Source organism: Ambystoma mexicanum, chromosome 4p (assembly GCF_040938575.1).
Source record: "Ambystoma mexicanum isolate Mex_15411 chromosome 4p, UKY_AmexF1_1, whole genome shotgun sequence".
Classification (NCBI taxonomy): Eukaryota; Metazoa; Chordata; class Amphibia; order Caudata; family Ambystomatidae; genus Ambystoma; species Ambystoma mexicanum.
The window spans coordinates 1,020,086,827-1,020,114,572 of record NC_090927.1 but is presented as its reverse complement, the minus strand read 5'-3'; the positions used below and the strand labels follow the sequence as shown (position 1 = coordinate 1,020,114,572).

Below are 27,746 nucleotides of genomic sequence, written 5' to 3'. Positions count from 1 at the left end.
ACGTGGTCCTAACTCTGTCTTCAGTTCCAACGGGATCTGGATCTCCCAACCTGTCCCAACGTGACTCACTCTGTAGACACAGCTCTGAGTGTAGGCTGCCGAGAGTCTGTGTGGGGGTGTCCTCCGGGGCACGTGCTCTCCGTTGCCCTACTGGTCCCCCTCACCCTGCACATGTAACATTCCCATCAGGCCCATTGGTGAGCAGTGCTTCGGTCCCTCCCTCACACGTTGATGTATCTTACTCGCCCACCTCCCCCCTCCCACCTCATTATCCCTTCTCCCGTGTGCCCTCCCCTCCCCACTCGCTGCATCCCTCCCCTCCCGGCGCTGCCCGTCCCCCTGAAGACCAAGGCGGAGCTGCGGCTCGGAAACTTTTTAAAAGCCTCCTGTCAGACGGTGCTCCAAGAAAAAAAAACTTTGCGGCGATAACAGAAGTTTCCCGGACAGGAGGAGGGAGGCAGGACTAGCGCACACCCCAGCGGCTCTTTAAAGTCTATGCGGACTGGTGGGCAGGCTTAAACACCCCGTTCCGCGTGCCACAGCTGAGCGGCAAGGTACGTTTCCAGGCAGGCAAACTTTCTTGAACTTTTCAGCGAGTGGCACTGTGCCGGTGAGAGTGCACCAAAGGAGTGGGGATGGCGGGCATACTTTTCTAACCTTTCCTGTGAGTTGCACTGCGACTGCCAGAGTGCACCTAAGGAGTGGGTCTGGCGGGCATACTTTTCTAACCTTTCCTGTGAGTTGCACTGCGACTGCCAGAGTGCACCTAAGGAGTGGGGATGGCGGGCATACTTTTCTAACCTTTCCTGTGAGTGGCACTGCAACTGCCAGAGTGCACCTAAGGAGTGGGTCTGGCGGGCATACTTTTCTAACCTTTCCTGTGAGTGGCACTGCGACTGCCAGAGTGCACCTAAGGAGTGGGTCTGGCGGGCATACTTTTCTAACCTTTCCTGTGAGTGGCACTGCGACTGCCAGAGTGCACCTAAGGAGTGGGTCTGGCGCGCATACTTTTCTAACCTTTCCTGTGAGTGGCACTGCGACTGCCAGAGTGCACCTAAGGAGTGGGGCTACCGTGCATACTTTTCTGAGCTTTCTGTGGGTGGCACTGCGACTGGCAGAGTGCACTTAAGGAGTGGGTTGGGGGCAAAGTTTCCTTTGAGGGACACTGCGACTGGCAGAGTGCACGTGAGGCTGGGGGCAAACTTTTCTGACATTTCCTGTGGGTGGCACTGTGACTGGCAGAGTGTACATAAGGAGTAGGGATGTGGGCACACTTTCTTGAACTTTCCTGTGAGTGGCACTGCGGCTGGCAGAGTGTACTTAAGGAGTGGGGCTGTGGGCACACTTCCTTGAACTTTCCTGTGAGTGGCACTGCGACTGGCAGAGTGTACTTAAGGAGTGGGGCTGGGGGAAGACTTTTCTAAACTTTCCTGTGAGTGGCACTGCGACTGGCAGAGTGCACCTAAGGAGTGGGGCTGGCGGGCATACTTTTCTGAGCTTTCTGTGGGTGGCATTGCAATTGGCAGAGTGCACCTAAGCAGTGGGGCTGCTGGGCATACTTTTCTAAACTTTCCTGTGAGTGGTATTGCGATTGGCAGAGTGCACCTAAGGAGTGGGGCTGGCGTGCATACTTTTCTGAACTTTCTGTGGGTGGCACTGCGATTGGCAAAGTGCACCTAAGCAGTGGGGATGGGGGAAACTTTTCTAAACTTTCCTGTGAGTGGCACTGCGACTGGCAGAGTGTACTTAAGGAGTGGGGCTGTGGGCACACTTTCTTGAACTTTCCTGTGGGTGGCACTGCGACTGGCAGGGTGTACCTAAGGAGTGGGGCTGTGGGCACACTTTCTTGAACTTTCCTGTAAGTGGCACTGCGACTGGCAGAGTGCACCTAAGCAGTGGGCTGGGGCCAAACTTTCCTGTGAGGGACACTCCGACTGGCAGAGTGCACTTAAGGAGTGGGGCTGGGGGCAGACCTTTCTAAACTTTCGTGTGAGTGGCACTGCGACTGGCAGAGTGCACCTAAGGAGTGGGGCTGGCAGGCATACTTTTCTGAGCTTTCTGTGGGTGGCATTGCAATTGGCAGAGTGCACCTAAGCAGTGGGCTGGGGCCAAACTTTCCTGCGAGGGACACTCCGACTGGCAGAGTGCACGTGAGGCTGGGGGCAAACTTTTCTGAACTTTCCTATGAGGGACACTGCGACTGGCAGAGTGTACTTAAGGAGTAGGGCTGTGGGCACATTTTCTTTAACTTTTCTGTGAGTGGCACCTCGACTGGCAGAGTGTACTAAGGAGTGGGGCTGTGGGCACACTTTCTTGAACTTTCCTGTGAGTGGCACTGCGACTGGCAGAGTGTACTTAAGGAGTGGGGCTGGGGTCAGACTTTTCTAAACTTTCCTGTGAGTGGCACTGCGACTGGCAGAGTGCACCTAAGCAGTGGGGATGGGGGAAAGTTTTCTGTGAGTGGCACTGCGACTGGCAGAGTGTACTTAAGGAGTGGGGCTGTGGGCACACTTTCTTGAACTTTCCTGTGGTTGGCACTGCGACTGACAGGGTGTACCTAAGGAGTGGGGCTGTGGGCACACTTTCTTGAACTTTCCTGTGAGTGGCACTGCGACTGGCAGAGTGTACTTAAGGAGTGGGGCTGGGGGCAGACTTTTCTAAACTTTCCTGTGAGTGGCACTGTGACTGGCAGAATGCACCTAAGCAGTGGGGATGGGGGAAAATGTTCTAAACTTTCCTGTGAGTGGCACTGCGACTGGCAGAGTGTACTTAAAGAGGGTTGCTGTGTACACCCTTTCTTGAACTTTCCTGTGAGTGGCACTGCGACTGGCAGGGTGTACCTAAGGAGTGGTGTTGTGGGCACACTTTCTTGAACTTTCCTGTGGGTGGGAACTGCGACTGGCAGAGTGCACTTAAGGAGTGGGGCTGTGGGCACATTTTCGTGAACTTTTTTGTGAGTGGCACTACCACTGGCAGAGTGTACTTAAGGAGTGGGGCTGGGGGCAGACTTTTCTAAAGTTTCCTGTGAGTGGCACTACGACTGGTAGAGTGTACTTAAGGAGTGGGGCTGTGGGCACACTTTTTTGAACTTTCCTGTGAGTGGCACTGCGAATGGCAGGGTGTACCTAAGGAGTGGGGCTGTGGGCACACTTTCTTGAGCCTTCCTGTCAGTAGCACTGCGACTGGCAGAGTGTACTTAAGGAGTGGGGCTGTGGGCATACTTTTGTAAACTTTCCTGTGAGTGGCACTGCGACTGGCAGAGTGCACCTAAGCAGTGGGGCTGCTGGGCATACTTTTGTAAACTTTCCTGTGAGTGGTACTACGATTGGCAGAGTGCACCTAAGGAGTCGGCCTGGCGTGCATACTTTTATGAGCTTTCTGTGGGTGGCACTGCGACTGGCAGAGTGCACTTAAGGAGTGGGCTGGGGGCAAACTTTTCTAAACTTTCCTGTGAGTGGCACTGCGACTGCCAGAGTGCACCTAAGGAGTCGGCCTGGCGTGCATACTTTTATGAGCTTTCTGTGGGTGGCACTGCGACTGGCAGAGTGCACTTAAGGAGTGGGCTGGGGGCAAACTTTTCTAAACTTTCCTGTGAGTGGCACTGCGACTAGCAGAGTGCACCTACGCAGTGGTGCTGCTGGGCATACTTTTCTAAACTTTCCTGTGAGTGGCACTGCGACTGCCAGAGTGCAACTAAGGAGTCGGCCTGGCGTGCATACTTTTCTGAGCTTTCTGTGGGTGGCACTGCGACTGGCAGAGTGCACTTAAGGAGTGGGCTGGGGGCAAACTTTTCTAAACTTTCCTGTGAGTGGCACTGCGACTAGCAAAGTGCACCTACGCAGTGGTGCTGCTGGGCATACTTTTCTAAACTTTCCTGTGAGTGGCACTGCGACTGGCAGAGTGCACCTAAGCAGTGAGGCTGGGGGCAAAGTTTTCTAAACTTTTCTGTGAGTGGCACTGCGACTGGCAGAGTGTACTAAGGAGTTGACTGGGGGAAAACTTTTCTAAACTTTCCTGTGAGTGACACTGCGACTGGCAGAGTGTACTTAAGGAGTGGGCTGGGGGCAAACTTTTCTAAACTCTACTGTGAGTGGCACTGCGACTAGCAGAGTGCACCTATGCAGTGGTGCTGCTGGGCATACTTTTCTAAACTTTCCTGTGAGTGGCACTGCGACTGGCAGAGTGCACTTAAGGAGTGGGCTGGGGGCAAACTTTTCTAAACTTTCCTGTTAGTGGCACTCCGACTGGCAGAGTGCACCTACGCAGTGGGGTTGGCGGAAACTTTTCTTAACTTTCCTGTGAGTGGCACCGCGACTGGCAGAGTGTACTTAAGGAGTGGGGCTGTCGCACCTTCTTGAACTTTCCTGTGGGTGGCACCACGACTGGCACAGTGTACTTAAGGAGTGGGGCTGTGGGCACACTTTCTTGAACTTTCCTCTGAGTGGCACCGCGACTGGCAGAGTGTACTTAAGGAGTGGGGCTGTGGGCACACCTTCTTGAACTTTCCTGTGGGTGGCACCGCGACTGGCACAGTGTACTTAAGGAGTGGGGCTGTGGGCACATTTTCTTGAACTTTCCTGTGAGTGGCACCGCGACTGGCAGCGTGTACTTAAGGAATGGGGCTGTGGGCACACTTTCTTGAACTTTCCTGTGAGTGGCACCGCGACTGGCAGCGTGTACTTAAGGAGTGGGGCTGTGGGCACACTTTCTTGAACTTTCCTGCGAGTGGCACCGCGACTGGCAGAGTGTACTTAAGGAGTGGGGCTGTGGGCACACTTTCTTGAACTTTCCTGCGAGTGGCACCGCGACTGGCAGCGTGTACTAAAGGAGTGGGGCTGTGGGCACACTTTCTTGAACTTTCCTGCGAGTGGCACAGCGACTGGCAGCGTGTACTTAAGGAGTGGGGCTGTGGGCACACTTTCTTGAACTTTCCTGCGAGTGGCACCGCGACTGGCAGCGTGTACTTAAGGAGTGGGGCTGTGGGCACACTTTCTTGAACTTTCCTGCGAGTGGCACCGCGACTGGCAGCGTGTACTTAAGGAGTGGGGCTGTGGGCACACTTTCTTGAACTTTCCTGAGAGTGGCAACGCGACTGGCAGAGTGTACTTAAGGAGTGGGGCTGTGGGCACACTTTCTTGAACTTTCCTGCGAGTGGCACCGCGACTGGCAGCGTGTACTTAAGGAGTGGGGCTGTGGGCACACTTTCTTGAACTTTCCTGCGAGTGGCACCGCGACTGGCAGCGTGTACTTAAGGAGTGGGGCTGTGGGCACACTTTCTTGAACTTTCATGCGAGTGGCACCGCGACTGGCAGCGTGTACTTAAGGAGTGGGGCTGTGGGCACTTTCCTGTGAGTGCCACTTCAGCTGACACAGTGCACCTAATAAGTGGGACTGTCAGGAAAACGTCCTTGAACTTACCTCGGAGTGGCACAGGGACTGGCACAGTGCACAGAAGGTGTGGGCCGGGCGTGCAAACGTTCTTGTGAGTGGCACTGGGATTGGCCCAGCGCACCCAATGCGTGTGGTTGGCGAGCAGACGTTCTTGAACGTTCTTGTGAGTAGCCGTGAGACTGGCACGGTGCGTGCGCGTAAGCAGGGGACAGGCGTGCACACGTTCTTGTGGGTGCCACTGGCACAGTACACATAGTGCGTGGGAGTGGCGGGCAAGCTTTCTTGCACTTTTGACACACTGGGCATAAGGTGTATGGAGGACTAAGTGCTAGAATTGTTGTCACTTCTCAAGTAGGCGACCGCTGGCATAGCTCTTCTCGTGACGTTGCACTTGGGGTGAGGAGCGCTTGCGTTGCGCACAGGCCGGCGGCGAGAAGTGCTCTTAAATCTGGGCTCTGGGAGTCATGAAAACAGGCTAGGCCGCGTTTGGCCACTACGCCCCACTCCCCAGGCCCCTCGAGTGGAGAGTAACATCCACGGAGGCATCTGCGTGTGGCATCTGTTGCCCTGCTTACCTTTCGTATGCGGGTGGCACCACGTTTCTTGGTGTTCGTTACCTTTAAAGGTGTCTGTCGATTTTTCTGTTGAGTTTTTCCGTGACGCTTCGGCCATAACTAAGCTTTTGGTATAGATATAACATACCAGGGAAGAACTATTATTTTGCTTTTCCGCCATTTTTATGAGGCAGCCAGCAAAGTAGCTCGGTGGGTTGAGCGCCCGCAGCAGATCTCATGCACCAATCCTTGACGGGCAGGCGCATCCGCTTCAACCAGTGGCTTTGTATCGTATGATGCACGTTTTTAAGCGCCGAGAGATAATCGGGGGTCGGAGGGGGGGGGGGGGTCGCTGTGTGTCACATTGCCACAATTCAGCCATCATGTATGTGTCATCCATCTCAGGGCGCGTGGTGCGTGCGCACGTCCACTCCACTGTCTTTGCCCTTCATCTGTGGGGGGATTTCTCTCACCTGCAGTGTGTGGAGCTCAAGCTCTGAGGGAAAGCGAGGCGGGGTCTGTGGCGTCCACACGCCAGCAAGCAGGACGGCAGCATGTAGCGTGCTAAATGCAAAGCTGCGCTTGAAGACTACGGGGCCTGACTGACAACGCGTTTTTAAATGGGATTTTCCCATTCAGAAACGTCTTTGTAGATCAGGCGCTGTATCTCCACTACACACAACCGCTTGACGATTTAAGAAGAGTGGAGTCGGGTGTGTGCGTGACCTGCAGTCCACAGTGCCGGATTCAGAGGGTGGCGCTTATCGGCGTGGCGCACATAGGCCATTTCATCCCTAGGAGGTGTTGGGGGTCGCCATCCGCGCCCCCGATGCGGTCCCGCAAGCCCCCACAACAGATAGCACACGGAGACCGGTGTTGTTCGTTCGGGCTTCCCGGTCGCTCTGATGCGGCCGGGAACGCCCCCTTTATTTAAACACCACGCGGCGGCGTGACGCGTCACGCCGCCGCGTCCGCCCGTCATCGGGCAACGCCACACTCCTCCTTTTCCGGGAGGATCAACAAACATTACAAACTCGTCAACTTTATTAACTTCAACCCACACTTATAAAACTTCACCGCACACCCAAACTCGTGGACCCCTTTAATGACAGCCACCCCCATTCGGATCCCCAGGCTCAGGGGCAATCTGCCCCACAACATAGTCACTGAGGTAGGCGGGCTTCCCACGCCCAGGTCTCTGGGGGTACCTCCGGCCTACCTCTGGCACTTGATGCCCCTCGGCTCCTTCACCTCGGATGGGAGACTCCGGCACTTCAGCCGGGAAACTGTCATTAAACAACGTGTAGGGGGGATCAGGCTCAGGGGGAGTTTCAGTTCGCGAATCACCCAACTTCTTAAAGAAACTAACGTTCCGGGTGACGGCCGACCTGCCGTCCGAGGCCGTGATCATGGAACCCTTCACCGCCACCACGTCCAGTGGGTCGGGTTCGTAGGGGAGTGAGAGTTTGCCCTGGGGACGTCTATTCCGGATTAAAACCTCATCCCCTGGCTCAAGACTCTGTGGCTGGAGGCCCCGTCGTAGATTTTCCTGCTCAATCCGAAGCCGTCTTTCACTCTCAACACGATTATCATCGATGACCCCTGGTTCCCTGTCCCCCACTTCCGGCAACAGTCCTCGGGGGCACCTCTGGAACAACACCTCGGCCGGGGCTACTCCAGTGGCGGCGTGTGGAGTGGTGCGATACACACGGAGAAACTGGTACAGGGCCCGTTGTAGTGATTGGCCTTGTCCCTGAGCAATTCTGAATGTTTTGTTCAAGGTCCGCATGAGTCTCTCGGCATCCCCATTGGCCCGGGGCCACAGGGGGGACACCTTCCGGTGATGTACTCCACAGCTCTCCATCAGCTCAGAGAATCTCTCACTTTGAAACGGTGAACCATTGTCGGAACAGAGCGTGTGTGGAAAACCATGGGCCGCAAATATTTTCTCAACGGCGATCACCACATGTTCGAATGCTACGGACTCCACAAACTCAACCTCTGGATATCTGGAGTATTCGTCAATTATCACCAGGAAATGGGTCCCCACCGATGTCGAGCCAAAGTCCGCATGGACGATCTCCCACGGCCTCGTGCCCCGGGGCATGGCCTGAATGGCGGGCTCCCGTTGGAGGGGGGATGCCGCTTGACACCACACACATGCGGCCACGAACTCGTCGACCTTCCTCTCGAGCTCGGGAAACCAAACCTTCAAACGGAGTCGCGCCTTGGTCTTGGCAGCCCCTTGATGACCATGGTGTGCAAGGCTGATTACCTCAAGAACCTTTGACTGTGGAACGACAATGCGGTCCCCCCGGAGCAGCAGCCCTGAGTTAGAGAAGGATAGCTCTTCCTTGACCTTCCACAACTGTTCCAGGCATGCTCTCGCTCCTGGCGTGCGTCCAGCCCCGGCCTCCAGCACGGACTTCCAGGACCCACTGTGCATGGCTTGTTTCAGAATTCGGAAGCACTCATCTCCTGCGGCGGCGACTTCCAGTTCTTCTATGGACATCGTGTTTGGTGTTGCCGCCTCCACGACCATGCGTACGTGACTGTCAGTTTCCTCTTCACAGGCCTCGTCCTCCTCTCCCCCACTCGCTCCAGGGTGGCGGGATAGATAGTCCGCCGCATTGTTAGCTCCTGGTCTGTAAACAAGTGTTACGGAGTATTCCAGTAGGGCCAGCATCCATCTCTCGATCCTTGCCGGGGGTTTAGATGAGGACCCCGCCAGTATTGGGATCAGTGGCTTGTGGTCTGTCACCACCGTCACCGGGCGCCCCAGCACGTAGAGCCGGAAATGGCGGCAGCCCCACAACACCGCTAGAGCCTCCCGTTCGATTTGGGAGTATCTCTGTTCCGTGTCCGTGAGAGCCTTGCTGGCGTACGCCACGGGCTTGATGGTCCCAGTGATATCAATTTGGGTCAACACAGCGCCCAGCCCGAAAGGGCTCGCGTCTACCACAATTTCGGACTCCAGCACTGGGTCGAAGAATGCCATCGTATCCTCCCTGGCGAGGGCCCTTTGATGTCGTCGAAGGCAGCTTGTTCCAGTGGGCCCCAGTGCCACAGCGTGTCCTTCTTGGTGAGCGCCCGGAGGGGTTCCGACCTTGAGGCCAGACTTTGGATGAACCGCCCACAGTATGTGACCATACCTAGGAAGCTCCTCACCTCCGTGACAGACTCAGGTGCTTTCGCCGCCTTAATGTCTTGGACTTTCTTTGGATCTGGCGACACCCCACCCTCCTTGAATATGAATCCAAAGAACTCGATCGACGAGCGCAGGAACTCACATTTTTCCCGGTGAAGGGTGAGGCCCAGCGACAGGAGACGCTCCAGGGTCTTGTCCAGTCTCTGCATGTGGTCCGCTTCGGTCCTGGCAAACACCAGAATGTCATCACTTATATTCAGGACGCCCTCCAGATCTGCCAGCGCGCCCCTGATGATATTCTGGAATACCTCGGCGGCCGATGACACTCCAAAGCTCAGCCGCTTGTACCGGTACAATCCCCGATGGGTGGTGAAGGTCGTAATGTACCGGGACTCAGGGTGGAGTACTACTTGATGGTAGCCCGCTCGGAGGTCCAGCTTGGAGAATACGCGAGCCCCTTGAACCTCCGCAATAATGTCATCAATAGTCGGTGTAAGGTGCCGCTCCCTTCGGATGGCCTTATTGGGGAGCCTCATGTCGACGCAAATGCGTACTGAGTCAGGTTGCTTGGGCTTTCTAGCAACCACGATCGGGGACACCCACGGTGTCGGGCCCTCCACCTTCTCGATGATGTCGAGTTGTACCAAATTGTCTAGCTCTTTGTCCACAAGTTCTCTGAGGTGGAATGGCACTCTGCGGTGTTTCAGCGCCACCGGTTGCACGGACTCGTCAATATGCAATCGGATCGGTTCTCCAGCCATCTTGCCGATCCCCTGGAAGAGCTTGGCATAGCGGTCTAGGAGGTCGCTGATGTCCTCTCGGTGCACGGCGTACGCAAATTTTACGATTCCCAACGCCTCCGCAGCCGCACAACTGAGCAAGGTGTTGCTACTGATCGGTGTTACGTAGAATCGAGCCTTGATGTGCGACCCATCATGTTCCACCTGCGCTATAAATGCCCCGTCCAGTGGTATGGGATCTTGACCACCAAACGCAAATATGCGGGCCCTCGGCGTTACCAAAACTGGAGGAGGCCTAAGAGAGTCATAATGTTCCCTGGCCATCACATTGACCGAGGCACCTGTGTCCACCAGGACTGGGACCGGGGCGTTGTTGATCCCTACAATACACCGTGGTTGCCTTCTGCTCTTTCCTTTAAGCATCCCCACGCTCGAGATGATGAATATGTTTTCCTCGTCCTCTTCATCCGCCACCTCCGCCTGGGGATCACCTTCACCCTGTTCCACCTGGGCTACGCTGGGCTGCTGGTATTGGCGAGGGGCCCATATCCTAGCCTGACCTCTCGGCACCATCACGGGCAGGGCGGCCCGGCACACCCTCGAGAAATGATCTGCCAGTCCGCATCTTCCACAGACCTTTCCGGCCGCCGGGCACTCCGCGGTATGAGGGAGGTCGTAGCCACACTTTTGGCATGACTCACCGGCTCTCCCTGCCCTGTCTCTGGGTCCTCCGCCTGGACGCCTCACTCCTCGCCCACCTCGCCACACGGCACACACCTCCTCCGACCTCACTGATCGAGATCCAGACTCCATCTTGACGGCCCTGGCCTCCGCTACCTCATGGCACCGGCCTAGTTCCAGTATGCGCTGTAGCGTGATGCCGGGCTCCCGGAGGATTTGTCTCCTGAGTTTTCCGGACGAACATGCTTGAATGAGCATAGTGCGCATCATGTCGTCCGCATCACCCCATGCACATCCCAGAGAGAGACGGCGTAGGCGACCATAGAAAGTGTCTAGCGTCTCTTCCTCCTTCTGTTTGGCCGAGAGCATGATAAACCTCTCATAGTCCGCGTTGGCGAGGGGGATAAAATGATTCAGGAGTGCCGCTTTGGCCGCATCATATGTGTTATTGGCAGGCGTCAGGGACTCAAAAATGTCTTGGACTGCCGACCCAGCCGAGTACAGCATAGTGGCAATTCGGCTGTCGTCATCCGTTACGTGTGCCGCCCTGAAATACATGTCCAGACGACTCACCCATCTCCTCCATCGAGGCCCCATGCTTGAGGGCGGACCCGATGCATCGAACTCCGGGATGGGCTGCAGAGCTGCGTGTGCGATGGGCACCGGGAGTTGAGCCATGATGGGAGGTGCAGGTTGACCCAGTGGCCGACCTGGTGTTGCAGCAGCGGGCTGTTGGTTGGTCAGCGGGGCAGTCACCTGGCTCTGATCCCGGGGCTGCGACGTTAATGAAGAGTCACTGTCAGCACCATCCGATTCATCCATGGACTTGAGCGCACAGGCACCCCCAGCCACAGCGTTGGGGGCCGCAACTCAGACCCACCTGATGATGAAGGAGATGAAAAAGAATGCACAGCACACTGATGATGAGGGTGATGAAGAAAATTGCATGCAGCCACTGTGTCATGTCCCTTCCAACTCAGAAAGTTCCAAAAATTAAGCCTGGAGCATAGGATTGGTATCAGGCAAACCCAGTCATGGCAATCCTTCTCCGGGCTTCTACACGACGTGTGAGTCCCAGGAAAACTCAAAAAACCATATCACAGGTATGGGCGTGCAGATGGAGCTGTCCGCTCCTGATGTGTCCAAAAATTAGGCCCATAAAGTGATTCCGCTCCGAACCGGAGCCTTCGAAATATTTATGGCCTTCAAACAAAATGGCCGCCGGCCGCGTGTGCGTCCTCGCGACCCGGCCTCGATCGGAGCGAATCTTCGATCCGCTCCCACTAGAAAAATTAAGATGAATGCATTCACCGCCGGGCCCGGGTCTCCTCTACACCTCGTCGCCACTGTTGGGGGTCGCCATCCGCGCCCCCGATGCGGTCCCGCAAGCCCCCACAACAGATAGCACACGGAGACCGGTGTTGTTCGTTCGGGCTTCCCGGTCGCTCTGATGCGGCCGGGAACGCCCCCTTTATTTAAACACCACGCGGCGGCGTGACGCGTCATGCCGCCGCGTCCGCCCGTCATCGGGCAACGCCACAGGAGGGACCAATGCTCCCGTGCTGCTGGTGCTCCTGGCCCTTTAGCTTTGCCAGGATTTGTCAGTAATCTGCCGCGTGCATAACACCCCCTCGCGCGGCACGTTATATAACTGCTCACCGACGGCTCTTACACAACCGCCAGAGCTGTCCGAGGGCTCGCACTTACACGCGCACACAGGACCTGCTCCCGTTTACTTGCACTTTAGGAGGAAGTTGGCGGCAGTGCCTCGGCGACCTCGCGCGTGCCATTCACACAGTTCGCGCGTGCATGTCCTGTTTCCCCTATACCGCGTCATCATTGCGCTACGCTTGCTTCTAGCGATCAGATAATACAGTAGTTGCGCAGGATCATGGAATTTGGTCGAGCAGAGAAGCAATGATATTAGCGCCGCTGTCTTGCGTAAACACAAAGCCATTTGGCCAGGCTGCCCATTCCTGGCATGGTGTAGTTTCGCAAAAGAGATTATTTCCAGCTGTGAGACCCTCTGTAGCAGGTAGATGTCTCGGGAGTTTAGCCCAGGCCCCTCCCTCAGTTATTTCTTCATGAGTTCGTTTCCCGTCAGAATTCCTGCCGAGGTCTACAAATAGAGAACAGTTAACTTGGTAGTGATAACTTCTATCATCACAGCGCTTAGAAGCGCGAGTAGTCCGACACGAAGTGCTATACAAAACATATTCTTATTTCATGACTCAGCACTGTAATGGTACAGAAGACACATGTGGTGTCTTGTGCGTGCAGGCCACCCCCTGTCTCCACCCCGACTCTCCCCCATCACCCGTCCCTGGCTTCTCGGCTCTCACAGGGGAGACGCTGGACTTTTTACTGCATTTTCCATGCGGCCTGCAGCGAGGAAGCGGCCATGTAGAATCGCAGCGTGTTTCAATCGTGCCTTTGGAACATCTGGACAGCACACATCTGCCAGCACACTTCTGCCAGCACACACTGCTCGAGCGAGCTCTGCCCGCACTGACCACAGACATCAAAAGCTAGGTCCCGGAGGCGGCGTGCCGGCACAGAGCTGCCACTCCGTGGCACGCACCTTGGAGACAACCCACACCCCCCGCACCCAAACCTGCCAAAAGGTGGTTGAAGAGGGAAGATCACTTAGTGACGGACTCCTCGCCCCGTGGAGGCTGGGAGGGAGGGAGGGCTGGGCGCACTCTACAGCGTGACTGATGTCCAGTCCAGTGCAGAAGGCTCATCACTCATGCTGCGTACATTGGCCGTGTTTATAACTGGAGGGAAAGCCCTAAGAGACGGACAGGATATAGTGGGATAAATAAACAAAGTATGTACACATTGGGTGGTCCTGTCCTCCCTAAGTTCTGTGTGCTGCGCACAATTTAAGGCAGCAAATGAATCAACCTTCCTGAAGATCCCATGCAGAGGTACAGAGATCCCGAGCATGGGATAGGAAAACAACCATTAACAATATCTGGTGTTTTTGAAGGTCGCCTTATTTTATTTCTTAAGTGGCTTTTTCTTGTAACTTTTTTTTGTAAAAACGAACATTCAATTTAGAATAAAGGATATAGAAAAAGAATCCACAGAACTTAGGGAGGACAGGACCACCCAATGTGTACATACATTGGCCGTGGGGACAGGGTGCGCCTGAAATCTGCGTACCCTGCAGGTCGCACAGCGTCAGAATACAGAGGCAGGATCGGATGTGTGTTGGCCGCTTTGGGGTTGGTACAACGAATGCCACTGCGATAGCAAGTCTGATGGCGGTGCTTGGATACCCCAAGCTTCAAGGCGCTGTGTAAAACGTCCAATATTAATGTGCGTGCACCTGAGAACCGAAGCACGGCGCCTTCATCAATGTAGTACTCTTGTTTTGTTGCCCAATAACTAAATAAAGGTTTTTTAATGCGGTGAGTGGGTGGCTTGGTGCAGTGATCGTTCTGCCAACTCTGATGCACCGGCTACTGTATTCAAGGGGATGGCGACACAGTGCCCCATTTAGACCGCTAGGGGTCGCTATTGAAGGACCTTCTCGCTCGAGGTTCCTTCGCAAGTTCCACGCAGCTTTTGCCTCCTGCATTCTCGCTGTGTTCGCAGCTTGGCCCCAGCTTCCCCTATTTCGGGTTAAATGGGCTGTTCTTGATGGATGCCCATTGGCAGACATCTTTGGTGAGGAGCCTTGTTTCGGCGGGATTTGGCGCTCTTCAGGTTATTCGTCAGTACCGTGTTTATCTGAAGAGTCGCCCCCTTCTCTTTTGATAGTAACTGCCCTTGAACAGTGCTGCCGCACAGTGCAATTTTATTTTTTGTTATTGCTGTTTAATTTGTGTGCGAGTGGAATGTTAGCCTGCCGCAAACTTCTGGCTGCAGGTTGACGAGGGGCTCGAGGAGTGAGGTCTGAACGCCACTCCCATTATAAAGCCCCTCTCTTAAATTATGCCTTATCATGAGGGTTAAATCACAACAGCCTGTAAAATAGACCAGCAGGTTAATGCAGATGCTGCCAACAATCTCTGCAAGGCATACATTACGCGTTTAAACCCAGCCTCCCATAATTTGGGGGTAGTAGACCCGATGAACAGCACTGGGCTGAGTCTCTTGCACCTGTTATTAAAGCACAATAGACCACGGCTACCGATTGCAGCACCTATGCCAAAATCCGAGGCAACTTATTGGGGTCATACTTAGGCCACGAGCAGATGTTCCACCAATTAATAAAATCCACTCCGATTTTTAGAATGGTCAGGAAACATGCACAGACGCTCTACTGGAATTCAGTATAGCTAACCAGTTCTGATGCATAGTCATTGAGGCTACCCCGAACACCTGGACTGGATTTGGCTGCTAGAATCAGTCGGGCCCTAGTTACACGTAGTGCGAGTTTGAGCACGCCTGTGCTCCACAAAGCAGAGGCTCTCGTGTGACGCATGCTGCACGGTCTGCTCAAGGGCAGGGTTAACACTTCTCTCCATCATACGAATGGGCGCATTGAGCCGCCAAATGATAATATTCAATCACGTGTCAGAGTGACCAGCACATGTGCAAATGTTATCTAGTGAAGCTCATTCTGTATAAACCTAACTCATGCACACGCATGAAAACCCGTTGCGAGTTGGCTGCTCGGTGAGTCGGGTGTTCTGTTGCTTTCTAGCTAGATTTACGGTTAGGGCCCTGCTAGTGCCCGTGAATGGTGGCGGGTTTAGGGCATTGCTGTTAATTTAGGGCACTGCTGTTGATGATGTGCCCATGAATGGTGGTGGGTTTAGGGCACTGCAGTTGACGTGCTCATGAATGGTGGTGGGTTTAGGGGACTGCTGTTAATTTAGGGCACTGCTGTTGATGTAGTGCCCATGAATGGTGGTGGGTGAGGGCACTGCTATTAAATTAGGGCCTTGCTGTTGATGTAGTGCCCATGAATGGCGGTGGGTTTGGGGCACTCCTGTTGATGATATGTCCATGAATGGTGGTGGGTTTAGGGCAGTGTTTTGGATGTAGTGCCCATGAGAGGTGGTGGGTTTAGGGCACGGCAGTTGATGTAGTGCCCATGAATGGTGGTGTGTTTAGGGCACTGCAGTTGATGTAGTGCCCATGAATGGTGGTGGGTTCAGGGCCCTGCAGTTGATGAAGTTCCCATGAATGGCGGTGGGTTTAGGGCACTGCGGTTAATTTAGGGCACTGCTGTTGATGTAGTGCCCATGAATGGTGGTGGGTTAGGGCACTGCTGTTAATTAAGGGCACTGCTTTTGATGTAGTGCCCATGAATGGCGGTGGGTTTAGGGCACTGCTGTCGAGTTAAGGGCCCTGCAGTTGATGTAGGGCCCATGCATGGTGGTGGGTTTAGGGCACTGCTGGTGAGGTAAGGCCCATGAATTGTGGTAGGTTTAGGGCACTGCAGCTGATGTAGTGCCCATGCATGGTGGTGGGTTTAGGGCACTGCTGGTGATGTAAAGCCCATGAATTGTGGTAGGTTCAGGGTACTACAGTTGATGTAGTGCCCATGCAAGGTGGTAGGTTTAGGGTACTGCAGTTGATGTAGTGCCCATGAATGGCGGTGGGTTCAGGGCCGTGCAGTTGATGAAGTGCCCATGAATGGCGGTGGGTTTAGGGCACTGCGGTTAATTTAGGGCACTGCTTTTGATGTAGTGCCCATGAATGGCGGTGGGTTTAGGGCACTGCTGTCGATGTGCTCATGAATGATAGGGGGTTAAGGGCCCTGCCGTTGATGTAGTGCCCATACATGGTGGTGAGTTTAGGGCACTGCTGGTGAGGTAAGGCCCATGAATTGTGGTAGGTTTAGGGCACTGCTGGTGATGTAAAGCCCATGAATTGTGGTAGGTTCAGGGTACTACAGTTGATGTAGTGCCCATGCAAGGTGGTAGGTTTAGGGTACTGCAGTTGATGTAGTGCCCATGCAAGGTGGTGGCTTTAGGGCACTGCTGTTGATGTAAGGACCATGAATTGTGGTAGGTTTAGGGCACTGAATTTGATGTAGTGCCCATGCAAGGTGGTGGCTTTAGGGCACTGCTGTTGATGTCAGGTCCATGAATTGTGGTAGGTTTAGGGCACTGCTGTTGGTGTAGTGCCCATGCAAGGTGGTGGCTTTAGGGCATTGCTGTTGATGTAAGGACCATGAATTGTGGTAGGTTCAAGGTACTGCAGTTGATGTAGTGCCCATGAATGGTGGTGGGTTTAGGGCACTGCTGTCGATGTGCTCATGAATGGTAGGGGGTTCTGGACACTGATGTTGATGAGCTCATGAATGGCGGTGGGTTTAGGGCACTGCTGTTAATTTAGGGCACTGCTGTTGATGTAGTGCCCATGAATAGTGGAGGGCTTGGGCACTCCTGTTGATGTTGTGTCCATGGATGGTGGTGGTTTCAGGGCACTGCTTTTGATGTACTGTTCATGAATGGCGGTGGGTTTAGGGCACTGCTGTTGATGTAGTGCCCATGAGTAGTGGAGGGCTTGGGGCACTCCTGTTGATGTTGTGCCCATGGATGGTGGTGGTTTCAGGGCACTGCTTTTGATGTACTGTTCATGGATGGCGGTGGGTTTAGGGCACTGCTGTTGATGTAGTGCCCATGAGTAGTGGAGGGCTTGGGACACTCCTGTTGATGTTGTGCCCATGAATGGTGGTGGTTTCAGGGCACTGCTTTTGATGTACTGCTCATGAAAGGTGGGGGGTTTAGAAGACTGCTATCTGATGACCTCAGCAGAAGCGCGAGCTTCCCACACTGCCCACCAGCGTGCCTCAAACTGTGCAGACCGAGGTAATTCATAGCAAAACACAGACAAAGAACGGCATGACGGTGCTGCTGCTCTCCCCTCGACCCCAGGGAGGGTCTCGGGCAGCAATGCTTTAGATGGGCTTGAAACAGTGCAGGCCCCTTTCTCCTAAGGGAACTTAATTTGCTCGCACTGGGTTCTGGGTACCTACACATACCAAGTCGTTGGTTTAAGTAAATCCCCCCGCGCTCTAAGGACTGTCGTCTACCTGAGCGCCATCCAGTGCTCATTGCTGTTGTCCCTTATGATAAACATGCACATTTGCTAGAGTTTTATCACACATATTTCACGTGGAAGTAAACGAGCCATCCCCTAATCCCAGGGCTCTGTTATGGATTAAATAAAACAGAAACCCTGAAGACCATGTGACTTGCCCCACAGAGGGTACTGTGTCCCAGAAAGCGGAAATATCCCCTGACAGCTGATCACATGATCACCAAACGCAACATCATGGCTGCGGCCCATGTCTCTCTGGACCAAGCAACGAACGTGAGGACACGCAGAGCACCAGACAGAGCCTTGCACCCCCGTGGCACGAGGCAGCTCTGGGCAGGACATGCTCTACATGGGCAGAACGCGAGCGAGCAAGACGTGAGGAGGGAGTCCACATGCAGGAGATTGAATGACAGAAAACAGACCAGATACTCCATGGATCACATTATACCTGGGATTACAAGTTAAATCCGAGCCCGTGGATAACCATTGTAAGGACTAGGCCCGAGCGTCCTGGAAGATACGGGCCGCAGAAAAGTGTGATGGGAAAGGCACTACATGCAAACGTGCCTCCTGCCTGCCCCCACGGCTGAAGGAAGGTGGACAGCACTTTCTTTGGACAGACCTTCCATGCCGTTAGTTGGACATTGGATGGGCTCTCGTTTCAACTGGTTCTGAAAATGGAGGATCAAGGATTTCCACCATTTCAAAACAAGTTGAGATTTAGGTGCTTGGCGTGGAGTTAAGCAGTTTCATCACTCCCTTTAACCAGCTGTATCTACCATTCTCCCCACATAACCCACAATTCCCATCCATAGCCCACATTCCCCACATACAACCATGCATCAAACACAGCTGCCTGCAACCCTGCAGCGTCCACTCCCAAGCATTTCTTTACCATCATAGCCCCCCCCACACATACATGACCCGATCACTCCCATACACAAGCCTCCCTATATACTCCTTTAATTCCCACACAGCTGCTCAAGCACATAACCTTGACATGCCCATGCACATAGACCCTCACACAGCCACTATTTAACACCACACAGCAGGTACCATGCACACCCAAAAGCACTCCCACCACCTCACCCTCTGCCATTCAACTTATCTCCACACAAACAAAACAGCCACCCGTGCCCCCAAAGCTGCCACACACAGCCCCTTTTCTGCACCCCACATACATACCACACACACACACACACGCATACGCATACACACACCATACATCTCCCCTTACCTGCACGCAATCCTGTCACTACTTTCACAGACACACCTCTCATCTCCTACCCTATTCACCAGCAACCTCATATACACCCTGATAGGAAATTCTCTCTTGCAACCATAGGCAACACCACTCCATCTCAGACATACCACAAGGTGAATGGAAGTGGTAGGGCGGTACATCAACAGGCACATCCATGTCAGCTTTAATATACCACAAATTGTTTTTCTAAAAATAAGCTTGAGACACTTGTAAGCATTTGCAGCTGGTGAATTTTTTAATTGAAGGGTTGCAAATGTTTCCCCCGATTATGCAGGAGTGACCAAGCGTAGCAGGGATGCCGTACCAAGTAGGGTGGGTCAGGGGGTTCTACCCTGAGACATTTTTTAAAACATTCTGTGAAATATTAGACCCGAGCGACAGTTGCAATGGCTTCCGTAGGGTAACACATGAAACAATCCAATAGATGCAAATTAACAATGCACTTCGGTGGTTCCAATCTGGCCATGTTTCATTACTGCGATAGAACATTATTTACTGGGCATCAGAGGTGAAGGCATACCGAGCTTTCCTGCATAGAACTGTCCCACATTGGACCGACCAATGTGGGCCAGTACCACATAGGTACACTCATTATGCTGCCTTTACCCTTGCTGCCCAGTAAAAATGCGATGCTAGAGTAAAGTAACCTGTCCAGACTGAAGCCACTAATGTGGGCAAGAGCCACATAAGAAAACTCATCATGTTGCCTTCATTCTTGATGCCCAGTGAAAAATGACAAGGCACAGTAATTAAATATTTCCAGATTGGACCCACCATTCAGGGCCAGTATCACGTAGGAACACTGATTTCACTGCCCAGGAAAAAATGCCACGCCACAGTAAAAAACATGTCCAAACTGGACCCACCAATGTGGGCCAATACTATGTAGGAACACTCATCATACTGCCTTCACCCATGATGCCCTGTAAAAAATTCCATGGCATAATGAAGACGTCTAAAGAGTGGGCCCACCAATGTGGGCTAGTACCACATAGGAACACTCTTTTTTTCTGCATTCACCCTTGATGCCCAGTAAAAAAGTCACACCACAGTGAATATTTCTCCATACTGGCACACCAATTTGGGCAAGTACTGCAATGGAACACTCATCATGATGGTTTTACCCTGATGGGCAGTAAAAAATGACCTACAAGAAATATGTCCAAACCGGACCCTCCAATGTGGCCTCAATGTGTACACAATACTGCCTTAACCCTTGAAGCCCAGTAAAAAAAATAAAGCCATGCCACAGTAAAAAAAATGTCCAAAGTGGACACGTAGGGACAATCATGATGCAGCTGACACCATTTATGGCAGCAGAAATTCCATGCCACAGTGATATATCCAGAATGGAGGCAACAGTGTGGCCCCTGATGCCCAGTAAACAATGCCCTAAGTCAGTAAAGAAATATGCCCAGACTGAACCCTCCAATGCGGGCCAATGCTCGCATTATGCTGTCTTCACACTTGATGCCCAGCAAAATAAATGCCATGCCATAGTGAATAAACATGTCCAAACTGGACACATAACTACACTCATCATGCAGCAATCACCCATGACCCCGTAAAACATGCCATGCCACAGTGAAGATGGGTCCATACTGGACTGGCCAGTACCACATAGGGAACACTAATTGTTCTGCCTTCACTCTTGATGCCCAGTAAAAAAAAAACACTATTCCAGTGAAGATTTATCCAGTCTGGGTGCAACAATGAAGGCCAGTACCTTATAATTATTTTATTTATTTATTTCATTTGTAAAGCACACAAACAACCCTTAGGCATTGAGACACTGTTTCCGGTACAAATCAGGAAGCATACAAGTCATACAGATAGCAACTTACAAGCATAGTAGGTAACAAGACTGGAACAAGCAGAGGTGATTGGCTGCCACCCAAGCCTGTATGGTTGAGTAGATTTTGTTGAGTGTGTTAGAGTCAATTATGTAATTGCTTGAGAGTTTGATGAGGATTTGTGTATCATCAGCATAATTGGTGTAGGCAATGCCATGTGAGTTAAGGATGTTGAAGACAGGCGTAGCGAATATATTGTAGAGGGTTGTGGCTGTGCAGGACCCCTAGGGTACTCCACAGTTAATTGGAGAGGCCGATGGGTTTGCAGTATCTGAGAAGAACCTCATGACTCTACCTTCCAGAAAGGAGGAAATCCAGGCCGTGGCAGGTGGGGAGAAATAGCATGTGTGGTGAGGTGGGGGCCGAGGATTTGGTGGTAAACCAAGTCAAATGCCGCAGATAGGTCTAAGAGGAGGAGGAGGGCAGACTTTCCTGTGTCTCTGATTTCGTCAAGTTGAATCTATAAGTTGAATCTATGAAGTTATAGGAACACTCATCATGATGACTTCACCCCTGATGCCCAGTAACAAATTCCCTATGACAGTAAAGAAATATGTCCAGACTGGACACACCAATGTGGGCCAGTACCACGTAAAAACACTCAGCTCTATGTCTGTATGCCACAAACGAAACGCACCGACCTTTGATAGAAAGGGCTGCACCTGCAGTTTTGGGCCATTTTGGCAGCCCGCTCCCTATGGGGGGATGGGTCTCCCTGCACCGTCCTCCGCTCGGTGCTTCCAACCCCATTGCTCACCCTCTGTCCTCTCACCCCACTTACCTGATGAGCTCTAGCAGCTGCTGGCAACACTCTTCGTAGGCCGTGGCCCCTACATGTCTACATACGGGAGGTGGCCACACGTTTTCAGCCTTCCATAAGTAGGCCTTTTGGGGTGCGGCCTACAGACTGTGAAAAAACATGCATCAAGCTGCCTTTATCCATGACGCCTATTAAAAATGGTCTGCCACAGTAAAGAAACTTGTCCAGACTCGACCCACCAGCGTAGGCCTGTACAAAATATTTACTGTCCTTCTCCTGCCGTTACCCTTGATGCCCAGTAAAAAAAAAGCCATGCCACAGTAAAGAAAGATAGACTGGGAAAACCAAATGTAGGCCTGTAACAGGTAGGAAGACTCATTATGCTACGACAACCATCGATGCCCAATAAAAAAATGGCATGCCACATTAAAGCAGCATGGCCATACTGGCCCGCTAATGTAGACCAGTATCCTGTAGGAACCCTCATTATGCTTCCTCCCTCCTTGATGGGCAGTAAAAAAAATACCTTGCCACGGTGAAGATTTGCCTAAACTTGTCACACCAATAAAAAAAAAGTCCCCCTGTCTGCCGTCCCACCCTTTTCCTCCTCCCCAATCAGAGGCCTGCTGCCCAACTGGCATACACGCATCTGAAATTCATCATGCATACAGCATTCATTTTTCATTCACTCTCACAAACACACGCAACAGCATTCACCAGCATTAATTTTTTGTTCCCTCACAGACATCAGCAGTCATACCACATTCACGCTCACATCATTTACACACTCTCAAATAATCATGTGCACGAAAACAACATAAGCGCTCATACTCATACACTCACTTTCAAACACAAACCCTCTCATACACTCAGCCTAGCGCGCCTGCTATAATGGAGGACCTCGGGCTTCCACGCAGCATACAACAGGAACCAGAACGCTGAGGGCACTTTCTGGTTACTATGTATGCATGGTCGAGCCAGCGTTCCTCCATCATGCTGTCCCTTGGCCCCTGGATGCAGGGGTAGGTGCAAATTCCCCAGCCTGTATACCCAATGGGCCATGCAAGGTCGGGGATGCAAAACACCCCCAAACTTGCATAGCTCATTAGGAATGCGTGCTGGGGTACAAGTGACAGTTCATGTAAAGCCACCCCAGGAGCACTCGCTCAGCTGCTTACAGCAGCTTGGGGAGCACGTATGGCCTGATTCACTGAAGTTTTTTTTAAATAATGGAACAATCCCATTAGAAAACGCTCTTTGAATCAGGCCCTTGGTGTTTTAATTGGGACGGCGTATCCCGTACCTAATGATTGGTAGGTCGGCGCCCCATTGCAAATTCAGGACGAGTCACCCCTGCTTGTATGCATTTCACCCTCAATTATTAAGCACACCCCTTCATATTTATTGATTCATCAGAACCTGTTAAGCTAAGGTTGTGGTTTCTATAGAAGGCTAGGATTTAAAGTGCCAAGATATGATGGCAACGAGTACGAATCTCTCTGGAAAACTACTCTGCTGAGAGAGGGGAAGCTTTGTTTCTGGCCTAAGTGCACGGTAGGAAGGAAGGCTTCCAGGAGGATTGACAGCTGAGCAGCTCACTGAGGTGGGATCTGCAATGACTCACCAGCCACAGCAGGCCAGGTGGCGGGAGCCCTCTCTTTCCAGAGGATATGACGGCAACCAGCCGCCTACTCACATCAGCTGGAGGTCAGCTGGCCACCACAGAGCCACAGGCCTGCTGGCGGAGCTGCACCAAATCCAGCAGCGCAATCAATCGCCAGGTCCTGCTTCTTAGGGTGCTCGTAGAGTGCTTACAACTGGAAGAGACCGATAGGCTCTGGACACTTGAAGTTCTAATCTTTTCAACTGCTAGGGGAACCCTTCAAGAAGTAAGCAAGTGACATCACTCAATGCACCTGTACCTCGGTTTTACATCCGACCACACCACCAAGGACCAGTTGCTCTCCAACAGTTGCCGCCATTCCTAGAGTTCCTGATTTTCCCATTGAATATGCAAGCAAAGGATACAGGTGAGCTGAGCACCCTGCTAGATGCTATGATGACAATGACATATCCGGCCAAGGTCACCATTAAGGCAGTCTTCTTTCAACTCTGCCACCTGAGAGCTGCTGCGCGCTTTATTTCCTGTGGGGATAGCGCACGCATAGTGGGTGCTTTAACCTACTTCCGTTTAGACTATTGCAATGCACTGCATGTGGGGATTCTGGCTCGACTATTACAGTGGTTGCTGTATGTTCAAAATGCTGCGGCCAGGTTGGTTGGGGGCTTTCTGCAAGGTGCTCCTGTGAAAGCTCGGATTGACCTCAAGCTGGGCAGCCCGGTGTACATACGTGGGCATGGATGGGCTCTTAGATAGCCTCGCTATCAGTCACTAAATCCCCAGGAGCTCCCTTCGCTCCAGTGATAAAGGCCTTGTCAGGGTGCCAACCTTTCATGACTCCAGGAGGGGCCTATGGGACATTTATTCGTGGCCTTTGGAAGAGTCTGCAGTTTGATTCCAATTTGTCTCCATTTAGGAGACACTGAAAATCATACCTTTTTTACTAATTTCTCGTTTCCTCTACAGCTGTTCGGTTGAGCGGTAGCATGCATTTCGATACCCTGATTAACTTATTTCCATAGGACTCTTGGGCCTTATGAATGTAGTCACTCTATGAGTAGCTTGCATCTAGATGGGCAACCACCAATGTATCGCACAGGAGCGGTTCCACTAGAACTGGTGGCTACCCAATGCAGCGTTTTGAGGAAACCATTAAGATACAGAAGCCAAGACGTGTTTATTGCTGAATGTTACGATAAGACTTAATCATGTGATCCCAGAGCTTCCTTCACACATGATACATGAGGAAGGACAAAGGAGTTAGAGAGACATTAGCCAAAGTTCAAGAAATTAATCCATGAGGGGCATTCTTCTCTTGAACCGTCTAACTAGGCTTCAAGTGGGGTGACTGCACTACCAAGGCACAGCCAGTGCAATTTCACTGAAAGTGGCCAGGTCGAAATAGACATTATTAAAATTCCAATCATCTGTTCGCCTGTCCCTGGAGGATAGCTCAGTGGCAACATGCGCGCCTTGGAAGCAAGATGACACGAATTCGATCCCTGTCTGTGATTAGAAAGCTCTAAATTTTTTTTTTACAAAATCTGTAATAGGCCTTGTGTGAGCGCTTTCAATATAAGGGATGAGGTGAACATGGCCACTGAGGGCCTCAAAAGAAAAGAGCTGGCAGCGAAGACCACAGACATTTAAAGTATTCCTTTGCTTAAAGTGACTAACACTGTTTCAGTCCATACAATGCATGGCTCTCAGCTGGACATTTGCTTGCCCAATGGTACTCCCATAGGCACTCAATGGTGCATAACTGAAGCTGGGGGTTGTACATTTACACTATCCACTCAATTCACTTCACAGAAGAAAATAAACACTCCCCATGCGCATCTAAACAGCATGCAGCATGCCCCTTTGAGGGGCTGATTCTGGGGTGCATGCAAATGTAAGAAAGTATTCTTCCATGAAGGAGGAACACTTACAAACACCATATTCTGATGAAGAAAGAATGTGAGCAGGGACATGAAAACCTCTGCTTTTGCATGTGCCCGATTTATGGCTTGACAACAGCCCAGGCAACTGTCAGGAAAGCTGGGCAGCCACATGGAGGGGACACCACCCCCCCCCCCCAGCAGCACTGGGCTAGCATGACAAAAAAAGGAGTTCAAATACGGCACCTTGGAGGTATCGTTAAACGCCACTGCACATCTTTCCCCTTTATAAACAATGCATTTCTTAGACTGCAGCACCACTTTTCTAGTTGAAGGAAAGTTTAAGAAAACTTTTTTGAACTAGAAAAGTGGCAGTCTCTTAAGACACGCTCGCAATGCCACTGGAGCACATGTTTCCCCCACAACACGAGATTTCGGCAGCGTTTGCTGCTGGAAAGCACAGCACCTGGCTCCAATGCTTCTACCCACTTCCGAATGGTGCTGCTGGAAACTGGATGGGAGAATGTCGCATTTCCCCACACGTTTTATCATGAGCTCAGAATCTGCCCCTGAGTCTTATCAGCCTCTGCCCATCCACATGTTCAGGATATCCTGAATGGATGCTTACGATGCCAATGGACATATAATCACGTTTTGACAAACATGTGCATACTTATTTGATGCTTCTGATCACCTGACTAGATTTTACCAATCAAAGGGATCCCGTCTTTAGTTGTTTACAAGGGGTTTCTGCCCATCACAAAGGAAGACACATTCTGCTGTGACCATTGACATTTTCACAAAGGAGTCACATATTTCTGCCTTTAATGAGGTCATCTAAATAAAAAAATGTAAAAGTGCCTTTGTCTGGTAAAAGCCAACATTTCATCACGATGTTCGATGTTCACAGGTGACTTTCTCTCAACTTGGGCATCATCAGTGTGGCAAAGTGGCATGATTTGGTTTCAGTGTAAATAGGCTTAATTAACGGGTGACAGTTCACAAAATGAATGTACTTGAAGGTTGAAAATTGGAGGATACCTCTACACACCAGCCCTGACCCCACTGTAGCCTTGTATTACTTTTGGCTAGTATGTGGCACTGTCGCACCGCCTATACACTGACACTGTTGCATTGGAGTACTGCTAGGTGGGAGAGGAGGAGAGAGACACAGCTTGTGGGTGTTGTTTGGTTATTCACCCACCCATTGCTTGCCAATGGCCCTGCAAGTGCCTACGCACATACCTAACCACTACTGCCCTTCCCTGCCCAAAACACATCCTCCAGGGATCTCTTTGACCTAGCTCTATCAAATGGCAACATCAAACCTCGGCCTGCCAGTGTTATTTCTAAGCAGTCTGCTGAGAGTTAATGCTTAGCTTCCCTTGCAAATGCACTACTGCTGTAATCAAAATGTTTTAACCAAGTGTGCTATCAGCCACTTGATTTATAGCTTTTCCTTGCACTGAAGCCATGGTAAAATCATGCTCAGATAATCACACACTTTCACACTTCTTGCCATCTTATGGACAGGTAGCACCATTATGGCAGTGCCTGGCACATGCCTATCCTATGCCTAAACAAGAGAAAATACTGTTGGCTTTGGTAATGCTTGTAAAACGCTCTCATGATAGAATTACTTCATGGAAATGGCCTCCCCATAACCAAGAAGGGTCAGACTCACCCCGATGCCAAGGGAAAGCAAAAGCACCATCTTCTACTGACGGTGATTCTGCACCCCAACCCCTTCCAACAAATTGGACACCTATCATGTATGTGAGATCCTGTGCCCAGAAAGTGAACGTTGGCTCGGATGAGGGACAAGTTGTCTGCAACGCGCAGAGCGAGGAATTTGGGTGGGCGGGAGCTCACTAATTCTTCGCTAATCATCTCCTGTTTTATCCAGATTGTATTCATGACACCCTTCCAGCTTGGGCTATTGCTCCAAGGTTGGTGGTAACGGTAAAACATGCCTTCTTTCTGAAAACCACCGAGACAGGTCATTCCTGCCTGCTTTAGTGCAGTGGTACTTACTGCCACTCAAAAAGCAATGCCACGTGTGCTACTAGCACATGTGGTAATTCCAACATGCAGTGAACATGGCCTTTCCCCATGGAAGTCCAGGGGACTCCAGGGCTGCCTGACTCAGAATCAAGTGGACCCTACAAGTTGCCACATGCTTCCTGAATGAGGTAGAGGTCATTCTGCTTATCAGCATTTCGAGAGGAAATACAGACATACTTGTAATCAAGTCTTTCGACATTATCTGAGACGCGGATCTCAGGGTAAAAACATCTCAGATCAGTGCAGGGGTCTGAGGGACTTTTGTTTTCAAGATTTGACGAACTTAGCTTGTTGCCTGGCATTGGTGGCCGCCTTAATATCTTGCAGCAACACGTTCGCCTGATCTTTCGGCCAGACAACAGGGATCATCAGGGGAGGAGGGGGAACAGTGGGGGGGGGGGGCTAATTTAGTTTAGTTTATGTGCTTGTATAGCGCACCGGACCCGGAGGTATCTGGGCGCTTTTTATGAATATACAACAATTGTTACAAAACTGGTAATAATATTACCAGGACAGATGAAGACACATATTAACAAAAAAGTGCATTGTAAAACATGTAGGGCAACTGACTTGTGTTGCAGATCAAGCTGCATATTTTCACTTGACATAGGAGTGGTATACAGTTGTATACTTTAAGCAGTTGCAGATAGAATTGTAGGGTGAGACCTTGAAGTACAGTCGGCTAGTGTTACATATCTAGACTAGGGTCTTTTAGGCACATAGTTTAAGCAATAGTATAGAGACAGAGGTGTGGTGGTGTCACTAATTGAGCTGGGAGAAGA

At 51.7% G+C, this 27,746-nt stretch overlaps 1 protein-coding gene across 1 annotated transcript in view; it reads left to right on the top strand.

The window, feature by feature from the left end:
• Positions 1-406: 406 nt before the first annotated feature.
• GJA1 (gap junction protein alpha 1) overlaps positions 407-27,746 on the top strand; it is a 39,534-nt gene continuing 12,194 nt past the window's right edge. Inside the window, exon 1 of the mRNA XM_069606602.1 lies at positions 407-554. The gene's annotated coding sequence lies outside the window, so the exon portion shown is untranslated. The remainder of the gene's footprint in view (positions 555-27,746) is intronic.